The following is an 18,893-nucleotide window of genomic DNA, read 5'->3' as shown; positions in this document are numbered from 1 at the left end:
TCCACAACGTTTACTGTGGCAACCTAACACTTGAATTATCTATTGTGAGATTGATCATGTAAATTCTCGGGTGAGAACTGAATTGAAACAACCAGTTACATTGTACACACAATCCTATTTGAAGTATTAGGTGACTCCAATTTATGTGTAACACCCTCTGTGAAATCTAAATTTACAGGACTAATATTAACTCCAAAGATTTCTTTCTTAGCTGTTCATCTTTTGCATTATGCTGCACGAGAAAAGGGTGTGTACTTTATTGAGGTTAAACTTCATAAACTTTCAAGCTCATCAATTACTTTGAAATGTAGACATTATTGATTCATATGAGAACCAGAAAGCCAACACAACAACAACTTGGGTGTGTCTATACTTGAATGTATGTATTACATATACATTCCCATTTGGGGTTTTGTTTCGACAATCTTGAACAGTGAAATACCATAAATCAACACGTGCTTCTTTCACTTCCTTGTCACTTTATTTCGGCGCGGCAGAGGAGACTCCTTGCCTCTTGGTGGCGCGGTTGCCTACTTAGTGAGAGGATGTTCCTTTTCCGGGTTGGAAGGTCTGAGTCATTCGGATGAGCACGCTGCAGGAGTAGGGGCAGTAGAGTCAGTGGTAGTGGAACATTGACGACTGTCACATTCGGGAAACAAAGCATGGTGGAATACTGAGGTCTGCAACATTCGGGGGACAAAGGATATTGGAATACTGTGGTCTGCAACATTCGGGGGACGAAGAATATTGGAATACTGTGGTCTGCAACATTCGAGGGACAAAGGGTATTGGAATACTGTGGTCTGCGACATTTGGGGGACAAAGGGTATTGGAATACTGTGGTCTGCAACATTCGGGGACAAAGGACAGAGGAATTGTAAGAGGGAACGTTCGGGTAGGCAGACATTCCAAGAACATCATTACAGCGGGAGCACTGCGAGCTGGTTGTGAACTTTCTGCTGAGGTTGCGGCGGCCTCCCCTTCGCCCCGGCTGAACGATCCTGACCGTGATCCTTACTAAACTATACTGCAATAGTGTAGTCAGTAATAATTGAAAGAAGGTAATGTATTCTAAAAATATCAGTACCATGCTGACTTCACCAGTGCAGGAGAGTAACGCAAAGGTGTGAGTTAGAGAAGTTTGTTTAATCAGACGAAAATGTCCAGTATGAAACCTTCACATGCTGTATCTGGCTGTTTACATGCCTTCAGGTCAGCATGTCCAGAAAACCAGTTTGTACAGCAACGGACATAAATTTGGCATGATCCACACTATCGGCAAACTGGGTCATGATTTGGAAATGCCGGTGTTGGACTGGGGTGTACAAAGTGAAAAATCACGCAACACCAGGTTATTGTCCAGCAGGTTTAATTGGAAGCACTAGCTTTTGGAGTGCTGCTCCTTCATCAGGTAGTTATGGAGGATAAGATGATAAGACACCATCTATAGCCAAGGTTTACAGTGTGATGTAACTGAAATTATATATTGAAAAAGACCTGGATTGTTTGTTAAGTCACACATCTTTTAGAATGAACGTGTTAGTTTCAGTTCTTTCAAATGTATATCGTAGAACTTTTTTAAAAGTTACATTCTCAAGTGAACTTTAACAATTGGTGTCATGTCAGCCCAGATTTAAGTCATTTAAGCCCCATTTAAGGTGTGCGACTGTCTGTGCCATGTTCAGACTGATTCTAATCTAAAAAAAGGGGTTTACAGAATCTTACGTGGATTCATACAGTTTTTGAGCCAAATAAAATGTAATTGTGCAAGTACAAATTTGCCCCACAAACTTGTGTGTGTGTTCATGTGAGTGTGTATCTGGGAGTGTTCCCTCTCAGTCGGAGAACCCTTCAGCAGTCTGGGACATTCGACATCAGACCTTCGGGTGACCATCCTGCAAGGTGGAGTTCAGGACAGACACAACGCAAAGTGACTGAGCAGAGGCTGATAGCCAAGTTCGGTACCCATGGGGATGGTGTAAACTGGGACCTTGGGTTCATGTCCCCTGCACTATGCACAGATGCAGCCACAGACAGACACATGCACATGCATATACACCTACAGACTCTCATACTCATGCAGACCCTCTCTCCTTCGCAAGCTCTCTCTCATATGCTCACATATACACTCCTGCACACACGCACCCTCTCACATAAACACCACACCCCCCCCAACACACACACAAATTTGTGGGGCAAATTTGTACTTGTACAATTGCATTTTATTTTGCTCAAAAACTACATGAATCCAAATAAGATTCTGTAAATCCCTTTCTTAGATTAGAATCAATCTAAACATTGTGGCACATACTGTCTCACATTATCTGGGCTGACATGATACCAATTGTTAAAGTTCACATGAGAATGTAACTTTTAAAAAAAAGTTCTGCGATATACATTTGAAAGAACTGAAACTAACTCGTTCATTCTAAAAGATGAGAGACTTAGTGAACAATCCAGGTCTTTCTCAGTTTCAGTTGCATCACACTGTAAACTTTTGCTACACATTCTGTGTCCTACGATCTTATACTCCACAACTACCTGATGAAGGAGCAGCGCTCAGAAAGCTAGTGCCTCCAAATAAATTTGTTGGACTACAACCTGGTGTTGTGAGTTTTCGTTAACTTGGTGTAATCCAGAGTGTTTTAAAACTTGAAAATTATGATAGTTTGACATGTTTGATGTTAAATTGACTGCTGTTAGTACACATGCATGCAGTGCAAAATTGTCAAGAATTTCATCGTGGCTTGATGTATGAAATGAGTGAATAGACTGCAATTTATTGATATCTATATTCATGTAGTCTTGTGGCTTGCCTCCACCTTGGGATGATGTAGATCGACATTCCATCATATAATGTAGTGTGCTTGCGATTTTGGATAAATCTTTAGCTCAGGTTGTGGATCAGGTTGTAAGTTTGCTTGCTGAGCTGGTAGATTTATTCTCGGACATTTCATCACTACGCTAGGTGACATCATCAGTGAGCCTCTGATGAAGCGCTGGTGTTCTGTCCTGCTTGTTATTGATCTGTCTCGGTTTGTTATGGTGGGTGATATGACTTTTTTGGTTCTTTTTCTGAGTGGTTAGTAAGGGGTCCAAATCGATATGTTTGTTAATGGAGCTCTGGTTTGAATGCCAGGCCTCGAGGAATTCCCGTGTGTGTCTTTGTTTAGCCTGTCTTAGGGTGAATGTGTTGTCCCAGTTGAACTGGTATCCCTCTTTGGCTGTGTGTATGGACATGAGTGATGGTTTGTCATGTCTTTTGGTGGCTAGTTGGTGCTCATGTATCCTGGTAGCTAGCTTCCTGCTCGTTTGTCCAATGTAATATTTGTTGCAGTCCTTGCAGGGTTTTTTGTATATGACGTCGTTCTGCTGGTTGTTGATCCAGGGTCCTTTTTAAATTCATCAGGAGCTGTTTGTGTGGTGGTGGACTTGTTGGCTACCATGATGCCTAGGGGCCGGAGAAGTCTGGTCATCATCTCCAAGATGTTTTTACTGGATGGCAGAGTGGCTAGAGTTTCCGGGTGTGTTGTCTTGTTTAGGTTTGTTGTGTAGGAATTGGCAGATTGCGCTTATCGGGTACCCGTTGTTCCTGAATATGTCGTGTAGGTATTTTTCCTCGGCTTCTCTTGGTTTCTGAGTGCAGCAGGGTGTTGTGGCTCATTTTAAATAATGTTCTGATGCAGCTCTGTTTGTGGGTGTTGAGATGATTGCTCCTATAATTGAGTATCTGGTCTGTGTGTATGACTTCCCTATAGACGCTGGTCTGCAGCTCTCCTTTTGGCTTGTAGTTCCACTATGATGTCTAGGTAGGGGAGTCTTGTTGTTCTCTTCCTCTTTGGTGAACTTTATACCCGTGTTTCTGGATTTCTTCTAATTTGTTGCATTTCTTGATGACAAAAGTTGTCATCTACATAGCAGACCCAGAGTTTGAGTTGGATGGTGGGAAGGGCTGTTCATTCTAAACTCTGTATAATTGCTTCTGCTAAGAGTCCTGATATTGGTGATCCCATAGGCGTCCCATTGGTCTGTTTGTAGATCTTGTCGTTGAAGGTGAAGTGCGTCGTGAGGCACAGGTCCACTTGTTTGAGGATGCTGTCCTTGCTGATGAAGTTGGTGCTGTCAGATGTCAAGACAGAAATCTCGTAATCCTACCGGCAGACAAAGTAGTTAGTATTTGCATCTAACTTTTTCTTAATTTGAAAAACGTGAGCAATCGTACCTCAATCTCTGTGCTATTTGAGAAGATCTTGGTTTATGTTCTGTCATTTTCTTGTTTAGACCTGTGTCCTTAGATTTTTGTATACTAAAGAAATTAGTTGATCTCAGTCTTTGACTATGCTCAGTCATTAACATCCATAGCTGCATTGTGAGTATTCTGGTTTGTTAGATGTTGAATAAAATGATCCTTTATATAGGGGAGCTAATGATTGTGAAATCTTCAAAAATTTTTTACTTGGCAAATTGCTGTTAAATTGGTGCAATATAAAAAAGAGCAAGTTGTTTTAACATGTCTTAGTCTTTGATCTGCTCAGAACCCAGATTTGACAATCTGCATTATGATGGTTGTACCTTGTTTTCCTGATTTTATTGAATAGTTGAACCTTTCTTTAGAAGTGTGACAATATTTTCCTTGAATCCATGCGATAGTTTTCCAGGCTTACTGTGATAGTTGCGTTTGGAAATATTTTACTTTATCAATTCAACTATATTGGTTCATTTCTGCTTTGGATCACACACCATTGTGTTATAGTTTGATTGCTAGAGTTCCTCTTGGAGGTGCCCCATCAACTATCAGATAATCCTAGATAGTTGATGGAGCATTCTTCTAAGTATTGGCCCTTTGTGGCTGTTTTCTGAGAGAAGGTTTGATGTGCTTCTTACTGTGGTGTGCCAGTCAAATTTCACAGTTCAAGATTTTCTCAGATACAGCAAACCATTTCTCTGTATATGGGTGAGTGGTTGGGTGGAAAGAGACTTTTCATGACATGAGTTCCATAAATTTGTAATCTGTGCTAATGTCCCCTTGTTCTTGCCAGCCGATCTAACTCAAATTGTTTAACTATTGGAACACAGCTGCTGGTCCTCATCACTTAAGATCTCGACCATAGTCTGTTTCTGTATTTTGGAGCTTTCTGTCTGAAATGTGTGTTGAGTGACTGAAATGCTGCAATCAATTGTAGGATAAGTCCTAATACTGACCTTACCTGTGTTTCAACCATTCATAATTTGAGGAGATGTGATCACAGGTTGAGGAGGAGAAGAACCTGTTTACCACCTGGCTTAAAATTATCTACGTTCACTATGGGCATACTGTGCCCAGTTATGATCACCCAGTTATAGGAAGGGTATTATTAAGCTGAAAGGGTTCAGAAGAGATTTGCCAGGATGTTGCCGGTTTTGGAAAGTTTGAGTTATAAAGAAAGGCTGGGACTTGTTTCCACTAGAGCGTAGGAGGTTGAGCAGCGATCTGATAAAAGTTTCTAAAATAATGAGAGGTATAGATAGAGTTATTGGTAGTTGTCTTTTCCCAAGGATGGGGACACATTTTTAAGGTGAGAGGAGAGAGATTTAAAAAGGACATGAGGGCAAATGTTTTACACTGAGGGTGGTTCATGTGTGGAATGAACTTCCTGACAAAGTGATGGATGTGCAGACAGCTACACTGTTTAAAATATATTTGGATAAATACATGAATAGGGAAGGTTTGAGGGATGTGGGCAAGGAGCAGGCAGGTGGGACCACTTTAGTTTGGGATTATGTTCAGTATGGACTGGTCGGACTGAAGGGGTCTGATTCCATGCTGTATGACTATAACTTGAGTTGGTGAGTTTTGTTCTGCCCTGTAATTTGTAATCTTGAGTAGGTAAATTTTAAGCGTAAATTTGTGTCGGAAACCACCAAGATTGAAAAGAAAGTAGATTGATTAGGGTGTTGTGAGTGTCAACTTCAATTTTAAGAAGGTCTGAGTCCTAAGTGGACAGCTTAAGGGAATGTGAGTTTTGCAGTTGATGCTGCTAGAAAAAAAAAGAGATGGAACAAAGAACAGTGCAGGCAGGAATGTGTCCTTCTGCCCACCATGTCTGTACCGACCATGATGTCATTCTAAACTAATCCAGTCTGCCTCCACATGATCCTTTATTCCCTCCCTGTGTTTATTTCTCTTTCTATATGCCTTCCAGACATTGCTATCATCTCTGCCTTCACCACCTTGTCCAGCAGTGCTGTCTAGGCACCCACCACCCTCTGTTTTTTTTTAAAAAAGTCCTCTTATATCTTCAAACATTTCCCCTCCCACATGAGGTTCCAGCATTCAACTTCTCCACTGAGGAAAATGACTCCCAACTATTCACCCTATCCGTGCCTCTCTCAGCCTTATACACCTCCATCAGGTTGCCCCTTTGTTTTGGCTAAAGAGTCAAAGCTATCTAAGTCTGTCCAACCTCTCTCCACAGCTAATAAACCCCAAACCAGGTTATATCCCAGTATTCCCAAAGCATCCATATCCTTCCTATAATGTGATGACCAGAACTGCACATAGTCGACCAAATAGACTTCTTAGAATCCGTACAGTGTGGAAATAGGCCTTTCGGCCCAACAAGTCCACACCAACCCTCCAAAGAGTAACTCACCCATTCCTCTACATTATTATCCTACATTTACCCCAGATTAATACATCTGACTTACACATCCCTGAACACTATGGTCAATTTAGCATGGCCAATTTACCTAGCCTGCGCATCTTTGGATTGCGGGAGGAAACTGGAGTACCCAGAGGAAACCCACACAAACAGGGTGAGAATGTACAAATTCCACACAGTCGCCCGATGCTGGAATCGAATCCGACTCCCTGGCACTGTTAGGCAGCAGTGCTGACCACTGAGCCGCTGTGCCGTCCCCAGTCTTGTACAGCTACAATTTGATTGCCAAGTTTTATTCTTGATGCCCTGACCAATGAAAGCAATTTCTAAACTAAAAGCCCTTTGCCTCTATGTGATCTCGGTATCTCTGTTCTGCTCCTATGCATGTAGCTGTCAAGATGCATTCTTAAACGTTGCCATTGTATCTGCTTCTGCCACCTCCCCAGCAGCATGTTCCCAGGTGTTTACCACTCAGTATTTTCAAGTTTTAAAAAAAACCACCTTATTCACTTGTGGGATGTGGGCGTCACTGGCTGGCATTTATTGCCCATTCCTAATTGCCCTTGAGAAGGTGGTGGTGAGCTGCCGCCTTGAACTGCTGCAGTCCAAGTGCTGTAGGTTGACCCCAATGCCTGAGGGAGGGAATTCCAGGATTTTGACCCTTGCTTCCCACATCTCCTCTAAACTTTTCCCCCTCTCCCCTTAAACAAATGTTCCCTGGTATTGACATTTCTACCTTGGGGGGGGGGGGGGAAAAGGATTCTGACTATCCATTCCTCTCAATTTTGCAAACCTCTATCAGGTCATCCCTCGGCCTTTTGTTTTCACTGAACTGCAAACCAGTTTGTCCAAACTCTCCTCCTAGCTAATACCCTCCAAACCAGCCAACATCTAGTAAACCGTATCTGTTGTGTCTTTAAGGCCTCCACGGCCTTCTGGTAGTGTGACGACCAGAATTGTACGCAGTATCCAAACGTGGCCTGATTAAAGTTCAATCCAGCTGCAACGTGATTTGCTCATTTTTAGACTCTATGCTTTGACTGATTTGAAAGTAAGCATGCCATGCCCCTCCTTGACCACCTTATCCACTTATGTTGTTACTTTACGGGAACTGTCTACCTGTACACCGAGATTCCTCGACCTGTTCATGATCCTAAGGGTTCTGCCATTTACTGTGTGCTTCTTCCCGCCCCGTCCCGCATTAGAATTGCATCATCTTGCATTTGTCAGAATTAAATTCCATCTGCCCGAGTCTCCTATGGCAATCCTCAATATCCGCAGCTCTTCCAATCTTTGTATCTTGTGCAAACTTACTAATCAGATCACACTCGTTCTCCTCCAAATCATTTATACATACAGAGGAACCTCAATTTATCTGGCATTCGATTAACCAAATTTCAGATCATTTGAAGAAGATGACAAGGTCCGACGCTTGGCTAACTGTTACCCGGCATCAGTTATCCAGCATTCGATTAACCAACGAAATAATCCCCACCTGTGTCGAGGTTCCTCTCTATTACATACAACAGAGGTCCTCTCACTAATCTCTGCAGAACATCATTGGTTACGTACCTCCAGTCAGAAAAACACCATTTTATCATTATACTCTCTTTTCTATGACCCAGCCAGTTCTGTATCCATCCATCATGGTTTCCACGCGACTTCACCTTCTGTATCAGCCTACAATGAGGAACTTCGCTAAAGTCTACGTCAACATCCACTGCCCTGCCCTCATCAATTGTCTTCATTGCTTCCTCAAAAAAACTCAATCAAGTTGGTGACTTGACAACTTTAATGTTTTTGAAATACCAAACATGTCCTTTTTATTTTAAATAGCAGCATGCCCCAGAATATCAACATACACTCTCACCATGTACCGTGTCCTTCTTTGTGAATATCAATGCAAAGTATTCATTAAGGGCTTCACCCACTTCATCTGGCTGCCTGCATAAATTCCCGCTTTTGTCCTTGAATGGACCTACCCTTGCCCTGCCTACCCTCTTGCTCCTTATCTATGTATGAAGTGCCTTGGGATTTTCCTTAAGGGACTAAGGATGTATCTTGGTCCCTTTTAGCCCTCCTAGTTGGGGGGGGGGGCAAACTGGATACTGGATGTTTAAGAAGGAAATTGAAGGGAAAGTTAGAACCAGAGAAGTCAAGAAAGACAACTGTATCAATGAAGCAGAAAACTCGGAAAGGGATCATGCTGTAAGGTTGAGTGAAATAGGAGTTGATGGGAAGGGTGAGGGCAGTAACAAATTAAAAATATTATATATGAATGCACGAAGCATTAGAAATAAGATGGATGAGCTTGAGGCTCTTTTGGAAAATGGCAGATACGATATTGTGGGGGTAACTGAGACGTGGCTTCAAGGGACAGAGCCTGGTAAACGAATATTCAAGGCTACATGTGCTATCGTAAGGACAGACTGACGGGCAGAGGAGGTGGGGTGGCCATGTTGGTAAGGGATGATATTCAGTCCCTTGCACGGGGGACCTAGAATCAGGGGATGTAGAGTCAGAATTTCTCAGCTCTATCCATACTAAGGGTAAAAAGACCCTCTTGGGAGTTATCTACAGGCCTCCAAACAGTAGTCTGGATGTCGGATGTAAGTTGAATCAGGAGCTGAAATTGGCCTGTTGCAAAGATGTTACTACAGTTGTTTTGGGGGATTTCAACATGCAGGTAGACTGGGAGAATCAGAATGGTATTGGACCTCAAGAAAGAGACTTTGTGGAGTGCCTCCGAGATGGATTCTTAAAACAGCTGGTGCTGGAGCCTACCAGGGAGAAGGCAATTCTGGATCTGGTATTGAGCAACGAACCAGAATTGATCAGGGGCCTCGAAGTGGAGGAGCCATTGGGAAGAAGTGACCATAATACAATAAGCTTCACTCTGCAATTTGAGAGGGAGAGGGTACAATAGGAAGTGACAATATTTCAGTTGAATGAAGGGAACTGTGGAGCTCTGAGGGAGGAGCTGGCCAAAGTTCAATGGTGCAATACCTTAGCAGGGATGACAGTGGAGCAACAATGGCAGATATTTCTGTGTATAATGCAGAAGATGCAGGATCAGTTCATTCCAAAAAGGAAGAAAGGTCCTAGGAGGAGGCAAGGGTGGCCGTGGCTGACGAAGGAAGTTAAGAAACATAAAGTTAAAAGAGAAAAAGTATAACATAGCAAAGATAAGTGGGAAAACAGAGGACTGGGAAGCTTTTAAAGAACAACAGAGGATTACTAAGAAAGAAATACACAGAGAAAAAAAATGAAGTACGAAGGTAAACTGGCCAAAAACATAAAGGAGGATAGTAAAAGCTTTTTTAGGTATGTGAAAGGCAAAAAAATGATTAAAACTAAAATTGGGCCCTTGAAGACAGAAACAGGGGAATATATTACGGAGAACAAAGAAATGGCAGAAGAATTGAATTGGTATTTCAGATCTGTGTTCACTGGGGAAGACACAAGCAATCTCCCTGAGTTAACAGCAGCTGAAAGACCTGAACTGAAGGGAATTTATATTTGCCTGAAATTGGTGTTGGAGAGACTGTTAGTTCTGAAGGTTGATAAGTCCCCGGGGCCAGATGGTCTACATCCCAGGGTACTCAAGGATATGGCTCAAGAAATCGTGGATGCGTTGGTGATTATTTTCCAGAATTTGATAGATTCGGGATCAGTTCCTGCTGATTGTAGGGTGGCTAATGTTGTACCACTTTTTAAGAAAGGTGGGAGAGAGAAAGCAGGAAATTATAGACCAGTTAGTCTGACCTCAGTGGTGGGAAAGATGCTGGAGTCTATTATAAAGGATGAAATTACGGCACATCTGGATAGTAGTAACAGGATAGGACAGAGTCAGCATGGATTTATGAAGGGGAAATCGTGCTTGACTAATCTTCTGGAATTTTTTGAGGATGTAACTCTGAAGATGGACAAGGGAGATCCCAGTAGATGTAGTGTACCTGGACTTTCAGAAAGCTTTTCATAAAGTCCCACATAGGTTAGTGAGCAAAATTAGGGTGCAAGGTATTGGGGGCAAAGTACTAACTTGGATTGAAAGTTGATTGGCTGACAGGAAACAAAGAATAGTGATAAACAACTCCATTTTGGAATGGCAGGCAGTGACCAGTGGGGTACTGTCGGGGTCAGTGCTGGGACCCCTGCACTGACCCCTGAAATTTGCTTATGATACTAAGCTGGGTAGCAGGGTGAAATGTGAGGAGGATGTTAGGAGATTACAGGGTGAACTGGACAGGTTAGGTGAGTGGTCTGATGCATGGCTGATGCAGTTTAATGTGGATAAATGTATGGTTATCCACTTTGGTGGCAAGAACAGGAAGGCAGATTGCTACCTAAATGGAATCAATTTAGGTAAAAGGGCAGTACAAAGAGATCTGGGTGTTCTTGTACACCAGTCAATGACGGTAAGCATCAAGTACAGCAGGTAGTGAAGAAGGCTAATAGAATGCTGGCCTTCATAACAAGGGGGATTGAGTATAGAAGCAAAGAGGTTCTTCTGCAGCTGTACAGGGCCCTGGTGAGACCACACCTGGAGTATTGTGTGCAGTTCTGGTCTCCACATTCCTAGGAAAGGCTATTGAGGGAGTGCAGCGCAGGTTCACGAGGTCAGTTGCTGGAATGGCGGGACTACCTTATGCTAAAAGACTGGAGCGACTGGGCTTGTACACCCTTGAGTTTAGAAGACTGAGAGGGGATCTGATTGAGACATATAAGATTATTAAAGGATTGGACACTCTGGAGGCAGGAAACATGTTTTCGCTGATGGGTGAGTGCCGAACCAGAGTACACAGCTTAAAAATAAGGGGTAGATCATGTAGGATAGAGATGAAGAGAAATTTCTTCACCCAGGGAGTGGTGGCTGTGTGAATTGCTCTGCCCCAGAGGGCAGTGGAGGCCCAGTCTCTGGATTCATTTAAGAAAGAGTTGGATAGAGTTCTCAAGGATAGTGGAATCAAGGGTTATGGAGATAAGGCAGGAACAGGGTACTGATTAAGGATGATCAGCCATGATCATATTGAATGGTGGTGCAGGCTCGAAGGGCAGAATGGCCTACTCCTGCACCTATTGTCTATATTCTTCAAGGGCTCTGTCTTCACGGTCCTGAAACTTATGGATGCCTTCTGTTTCTCTTGTTGACGAAGCTCTGTTTCTCATGTCCTCCAAGGTTCCTGAATCTTGCCATTCTTATCCTTTTATTTTCAAGGAACATGATTGTCCTGAATTTTCATCAACTGCCCTTTAAAAGATTCCCACATAGACACTGTAGATTTACCCTCAAACATCTGCCCCAAATCTACTTTCACTAGTTGCTGAATAATATTGTCATAGTTCGCCTTCCCCCAGTTCCGTACTTTCTCTCAAGGACTAATCTTATCCTTATCTATAAGTAACTTAAAAAAAACTGTAGAATTATATTCACTGTTCCCAAAATGCTTCCCCACTAAAACTTCGATCACCTGCCAGTCTCATTTCCCAAAACTAGGTTGAGTATGGCCCTTTCCCCTGGTTGGACTACTTACCAGATATACTCGAGTAAAAGTTGATCTTATGCAAAGGTTGACCCCTCATTTTTGGCCAAAATGTCCGGAATTTTCCATATATCTCATGGTAAAGTTGACCTTAGTTCTTCATATATAACAGATCAGCACTTATGAGTCAAGCTATTATCCTGTACATGTTATGATATAATGGCACAAAAAAATTAATTTTATGTTTTGATGTACAATTTGCACCAACATTAGGCTACGGATTTCTTAAGTTCATTATTGAATGAGATCTATGATTAGTGTGGTACAAAGTTGATCACATCATTATTTCCTGTACAGGATAGGCCCATGTGCATTACTTCACTATCATTACTCTACTCTGCAGCTGTTGATAATTTCTCGTGGCTACAATGTTCAGCGAGACTGTATGAGAGTCAAATGCCTGATTTAAAAAAAAGTTCTCAGAAATACAAAAATTAAATTATTAGTTTGAAAAACTAAAACACCAATAGACAAGAGAGAACGGTGGGAAATGCAAGAATTTGGCACGCAAGTTTAAGACGCATCAGGTCAGAGTCAGGTGACACCTTCCCTTTGTGTGCACCTCAGCTGAGCTCAATTTTTCTGTAGCATTCTTAGTTCGTTGTGCATGAATTACAACCTCTGAAAAGTAGTATCCATCTAATAGTTGACCCCATAAATTTAACCTTTTAAAAAATAGTCTAAAAATTTTGACTTTTACATGAACATACATGGTTCGTTTTGCTGCAAGAAACCCTCTTGTGTCGAGTTGACACCCTCCAACACCACCCCAATCCAACTCCCTGGTTGTAAGGGCATCCCAGTCAATACAAAGGAAGTTAAATTCGCCAACCACAACAACCCTGTTATTTTCACATTTTTTCCTTTTGTCTGTTCCTCTGTCTCCTGCTGGCTGTTGCGATGTCTATTGTACAACTGGGTCATGAATCATTATTTAAACACAGCAAAGGGAAGTTAGTTTCTTTGAGCCAAAGAAAGAACTGAAGATGATTATCAATCACATCAGGTTTTGAAAGCTCAAGAGAGAGACGAGTCATTTGAGGAGAGTTAGGAATCTGGAGTTGTGCAGAATCTGGACTGATTTATAACTTCATTACACAACTTTAAATAGAAAAAAGAGACAGGCTCACAGTTAATGGCAACACCCTGGATAGTGCTGTTGAACAGAGACCCCCCCCAGGGTTCAAGTACATAGTTATGTCACAGGTAGAAAGGGTGGTTCAGAAGGCATTAGCAAGCATGCCTTCAGTGCTCAGACCATTGAGTATAGGAGTTGGGACATCTCTTCTAGGTTGTACAGGATGTTGGTGAGGCCTCTTTTGGAGTATAATATGCAGTTCTGATCGCCACAGTATAGGAAGGATATTATTAAATTGGAGAGGGCTCAGAAAAGATTTATCAGGATATTGCTGGGACTGGGAAGTTCACCCAGTGAAATTCACAACTCACCTTGGAGGAACCTGTTTGGGAGAGGTCACAGCACAGGAACAGGATAAGTGTATATTTTGAAGTGTGGCCTTACAGTAAGTCTGTAGTAGTGAGTAGAGTGGGTTCTTTCTTGATTATATGTTTTATTGAGATATGTCTCTTGATTAAACTTAAGAATATAAACCATAAGTTTTAAGTTAGCCGGGAGCAGTGTTTTGTAGAGGAAAAAGACAGTGCTATTTTCTGGGTCTGTAGATTGAAAGAAGCAAAAATGACCTTTAGGAGAGTGATATGCTCTTCTTGTTGGATGTGGGAGTTGAGGGAGAGTTTATATGTTATTGAGGATTATATCTGCAATAACGTGGGCGGCATGGTGGCACAGTGGTTAGCACTGCTGCCTCACAGCGCCAGAGACCCGGGTTCAATTCCCGACTCAGGCGACTGACTGTGTGGAGTTTGCACGTTCTCCCCGTGTCTGCGTGGGTTTTCTCCGGGTGCTCCGGTTTCTTCCCACAGTCCAAAGATGTGCGGGTCAGGTGAATTGGCCATGCTAAATCTCCCGTAGTGTTAGGTAAGGGGTAATGTAGGGGTATGGGTGGGTTTCGCTTCGGCGGGTCGGTGTGGACTTGTTGGGCCGAAGGGCCTGTTTCCACACTAAGTCTAATCTAATCATAATCAACTGCCGTTGGTTGTGAATCCTATCAGGTCGAATGGATTGATTGCCTCTAACAGTTTCTCCAATGAGGAATTTACAAGAGCAAGGTGATGCGATGGATAGCAGTTATAGGGATGGAGGAAAGTTGCAGATACACTCACGTAGATGGGTTAACTCCAGGAAAGGTAAAAGAGGTAGGCGGATAGTGCAGGAGTCTTTTGTGGCTATCCCCATTTCAAACAAGTGTGCTGATTTGGAAAATATAGGGGGTGATGGATTCTCAGGGGAAAGTAGCATGAACAGCCAAGTTTCTGGTATTGAGATTGGCTCGAATGCAGTGAAGGGTATATCAGGTTGCAAGCAATTTATTGTGTTGGGAGATTCTCTAGTTCTGAGGCAGAAACAGATGTTTCTGTGGCCAGCAGTGAAAAATCAGAATGGTGTGTTGCCTCCCTGATACCAGGATCAAGGATGCCTCCGAGAGGGTGCAGGCTGTTCTCACGGGGGAGAGGGGCCAGCAAGAGGTCATTTTACACATTGTAACCAATGACATAAGAAGGCAAAAGGATGAGATCCTGAAGGTGGAATATAGAGAGTTAGGCAGGAAGTTAAAAAGGAGATCCCAGAGAGCAGTAATATCTGGATTACTCTCAGTGCTGTGAGCTAGTGAGGTTAGGAATAGGAGGATAGAGCAGATGAATGTATGGCTGAGGAGCTGGTATATGGGTGGAGTATTCCTATTTTTGGATCATTGGAATCTCTTCTGGGGTAGAAGTATCCTGTACAAGAGGGACGGATTGCACCTAAGTTGGACGGGGACTAATATACTGGCAGGGAGATTTGCGAGAGCTGCTCGGGAGGATTTAAACAAGTAAGGTGGGGGGTGGGACCCAGGGAGATAATGAGGAAAGAGATCAGTCTGAGACTGGTACAGTTGAGAACAGAAGTGAGTCAAACAATCAGGGCAGGCAGGGACAAAGCAGAGAACAAGGTAGGACTGATCATTTAAACTGCATTTATTTGAATGTAAGAGGCCTAACAGGGAAGGCAGATGAACTCAGGGCATGGTTAGGAACATGGGACTGGGATATTATAGCAATTAAAGAAACGTGGCTGAGGGATGGACAGGGCTGGCAGCTTAATGTTCCAGGGTACAAATGCTCCAGGAAGGATAGAAAGGGAGGCAAGAAGGAGGGGGAGAGGTGTTTTTGATAAGGGATAGCATTACAACTGTACTGAGGGAGGATATCTCCAGGGATACATCCAAGGGAGTTATTTGGGTTGAACTGAGAAATAAAAAAGGATGATCACCTAATTGGGATTGTATTATAGACTCCATAATAGTCAGAGGGAAATTTTAGAAACAAATTTCTAAGGTCTTAGTTATCTGTAAGAATAATAGGGTGGTTATGATAGGGGGTTTTAACTTTCCAAACATAAGCTGGTACAGCCATAGTGTTAAGGGTTTAGATGGAGAAGAATTTAAGTGTATGCAAGAAAATTTTCTGATTCAATATGTGGATGTACCTACTGTAGAAAGTTCAAAACATGACCTACTCTTGAGAAATAAGGCAGGGCAGGTGACTGAGGTGTCAGTAGGGCAGCACTTTGGGGCCAGCAACCATAATGCTATTAGATTTAAAATAGTGATGGAAAAGGACAGACCAGATCTAAAAGTTGAAGTTCTAAATTGTAGGAAGGGAAATTTTAATGGTATTAGGCAAGAACTTTCAAAAGCTGATTGGAGGCAGATGTTCACAAGTAAAGGGACAGCTGGAAAACGGGAAGCCTTCAGAAATGAGATAACGAGAGTCCAAAGACAGTATATTCCAGTCCGGGTGAAAGGAAAGGCTGGTAGGTATAGGGAATACAGGATGACTAAAGAAATTGAAGGTTTGGTTTAGAAAAAGAAGGAAGCCAGGAATAGACAAGATAGATTGAGTGAATCCTTAGAGTATAAAGGCAATAGGAGTATACTTAGGAGGGAAGTAACAAGGACAAAAAGGGGACGTGAGATAGCTTTGGCATATAGGGTTTAGGACAAAATACATGAAGGTCAAAAGGCTAACTAGGGAGGGAATAGAGTGGTGTAGAATAACCAGAGGGAATTAGGACCCATTAGGTGTCTCTGCCAACTCTTCAGAAGTTGAATGACCTGCACTGTATGCTTAACTTTTCGTCAAGCTTTTGGCAGTTGAGTTAATGATTCAATGTCTTATTATATCAGTTATTGACTCCTCCATTTGAGGCTGTAATAATTTCCATATGGTGCTGCTTTGCTTCCATAAGGTTTATGATTTATTTTGTTGGGGCTTCGTACTTCATGAATACTTTGTACTCTTGCAGGATGGTATTTTGCACTGGTAACTGACCATTATGATTGGCTGAGCCCATAGACTATGCTCTTGTGTAACCAATAGACTTGTTAGTTTTTGATGGATTTTGATTGGTTTCACCTGTCATATTTTGCTCTCCCAGAAACACTAGTCAGTACATAAGTAGCAAAGGTCATGTAAGCTGAGGAACTTAACGTGCCTACTGTAAGTTGCCTTTTGCTTCTGCTAATCTTTGCTCTGAATAAACATGATTGTGTGTGTGTGTGTGTGTGTGTGTGTGTGTGTGTGTGTGTGTGTGTGTATATATATTTTTACAAACAGATTAATTTTTTTTATTTGGACATGCTAATTTTCACACTTACATGCAATGTTATGTTTCTACTTCTCAATGTCGGTGGCTCCTTTGTAGAAATGGTTCCTTGGATTGAGGTAGCAAACTAGGGAGTGCACACATCGCAAAACATGTAACTTCCGATCATAGCCAAAAGATGTCGAGATCTTTTTAAAGGAGTTCTTAAAACCCAGATTTGTCAATTGTAGCAAATACTTTGGTTCGACGTAAGACCATAAGACCGTAAGACATAGGAGTGGAAGTAAGGCCATTCAGCCCATCAAGTCCACTCTGCCATTCAATCATGGCTGATGGGCATTTCAACTCCACTTACTCGCTCTCTCCCTGTAGCCCTTAATTCCTTGCGAGATCAAGATGAAGACATTTAATGTACCGGCCTCCACTGTGGTAATAAATTCCACAGGCCCACCACTGTCTGGCTCAAGAAATGTCTCCTCATTTCCCTTCTAAACTGACCCCCTCTAATTCTCCGGCTGTGCCCGTGGGTCCTAGTCTCCCCACCTAACAGAAACAATTTCCCAGCATCCAACCTTTTCTAAGCCATGCGTGATCTTCTAAGTTTGTTAGATCTTCCCTGAGCCTTCTAAACGCTAATGAATACAATTAGAGGATCCTCAGCCGTTCATTGCATGTTAAGCCTACCATTCCAGGAATCATCTGTGTGAATCTCTGCTGGACACGCCCCAGTGCCAGTATATCCTTCCTGAGTATTCTAAATAGGGCCTAATTAGAGCTTTATAAAGTCTTAGAAGCACATTGCTGCTTTTATATTCCAACCCTCTTGAGATAAATGGAAGAGAAGACAGTGTGTTACTGTGGTGGCAATAGTGAAATCTTCAACTCTCAGTGTACACAAGTAATTAAGGAAGGTGCAGGTTCAGGCATTAATTGGGGGAAACTGAAGTTAATTCTCAGATGTTGCAGAGGTTTTAGCAATTAGTCCATTTCACCCCCTCTTGAGAAGACTACTGTGTCGTCAATGCATGTTCTGAAGAAGAGTCACTGGACACAAATTGTTAACTCTGGTTTTTCTCCACAGATGTTGCCAGAGCTGCTGAGTTTGTCCCCAGCAATTTCTGCTTTTGCTTTGGATTTCCAGCATCCAGAGTTCTATGTTTTGTTTTAATTCCTTGAATAGTTGGTTTGGGTTGGCGACTTTTTCCAGTGGATTGAAAGGAGGCTTTGGTGCCAAAATGCGCAGTACATCCAACCTGAAATGAGACTCGATGAGCTTGACTTCAGTCATAGATTAATCAACAGAACAGGTTCACTATAAACACCTGAACAGAGAAGAGCTTTAGTTAAACCTCAGTGTGACTTCTTGGAATATAAATTCACACCTCCATCCCATTTCACTGCTCCTGGCTCTGGGCTAATCAGTATCACTTCTTCTTTTTTCTGCCCATTTTCCATTTCCCTGTTTGATTGATTAACCACCATGAAAATTGCCATTGAGTAGGTATTCATCACCTTTTGGCAGGATTGAATTATAGATTTTCAAGCGTCTGAGGGCATATTGGAACTAAATATCGAGAGGTAAACCTCATGTGAATCTCTGCATTACTATTTACAAGCCTCAGTTAGGTATCCAAAGCTTTTCTGAAAATCCCTGGAAGTGCCGTTATGTTTTTCATGTGTTCCATCACTTTGGGATTACACTTCCTTTCATAATTTGACAAAACCAGCTACAGTCAGTAGAATGACAAGGTTGGAAGTATTAATTGATCCATATATCCTCTAACTTGTTGCATAACCCTTCATAACTTTCCAACTCTTTCAATTTGCCTGATCTTCCGAAATCCTCCAGCCCCTAACTTCTCCTTTCATCCCTCACTGTGAGCAGAAAGGAGACTTGTGTGGACCTTTAAAGGCTCACAATCATAATCTCAAGGCTACAATATTAAAAACAATCAGAGTATTGAGATTGGTAATCTAATA

General features: G+C 42.2%; 1 protein-coding gene across 2 annotated transcripts in view; it reads left to right on the top strand.

Annotated features, from left to right (window-relative positions):
* The first annotated feature begins 565 nt into the window (after window positions 1-565).
* The window catches only part of shq1 (SHQ1, H/ACA ribonucleoprotein assembly factor), a 132,586-nt gene continuing 114,258 nt past the window's right edge, over window positions 566-18,893 (top strand). Inside the window, exon 1 of one of the 2 annotated variants that reach the window (XM_060835215.1) lies at window positions 566-1,061. The gene's annotated coding sequence lies outside the window, so the exon portion shown is untranslated. The remainder of the gene's footprint in view (window positions 1,062-18,893) is intronic. The other variant, XM_060835216.1, reaches the window with a different exon arrangement.

Source organism: Hemiscyllium ocellatum, chromosome 14 (assembly GCF_020745735.1).
Source record: "Hemiscyllium ocellatum isolate sHemOce1 chromosome 14, sHemOce1.pat.X.cur, whole genome shotgun sequence".
In the NCBI taxonomy this organism is placed as follows: Eukaryota; Metazoa; Chordata; class Chondrichthyes; order Orectolobiformes; family Hemiscylliidae; genus Hemiscyllium; species Hemiscyllium ocellatum.
This window is presented reverse-complemented; position numbering and strand designations above follow the sequence as displayed.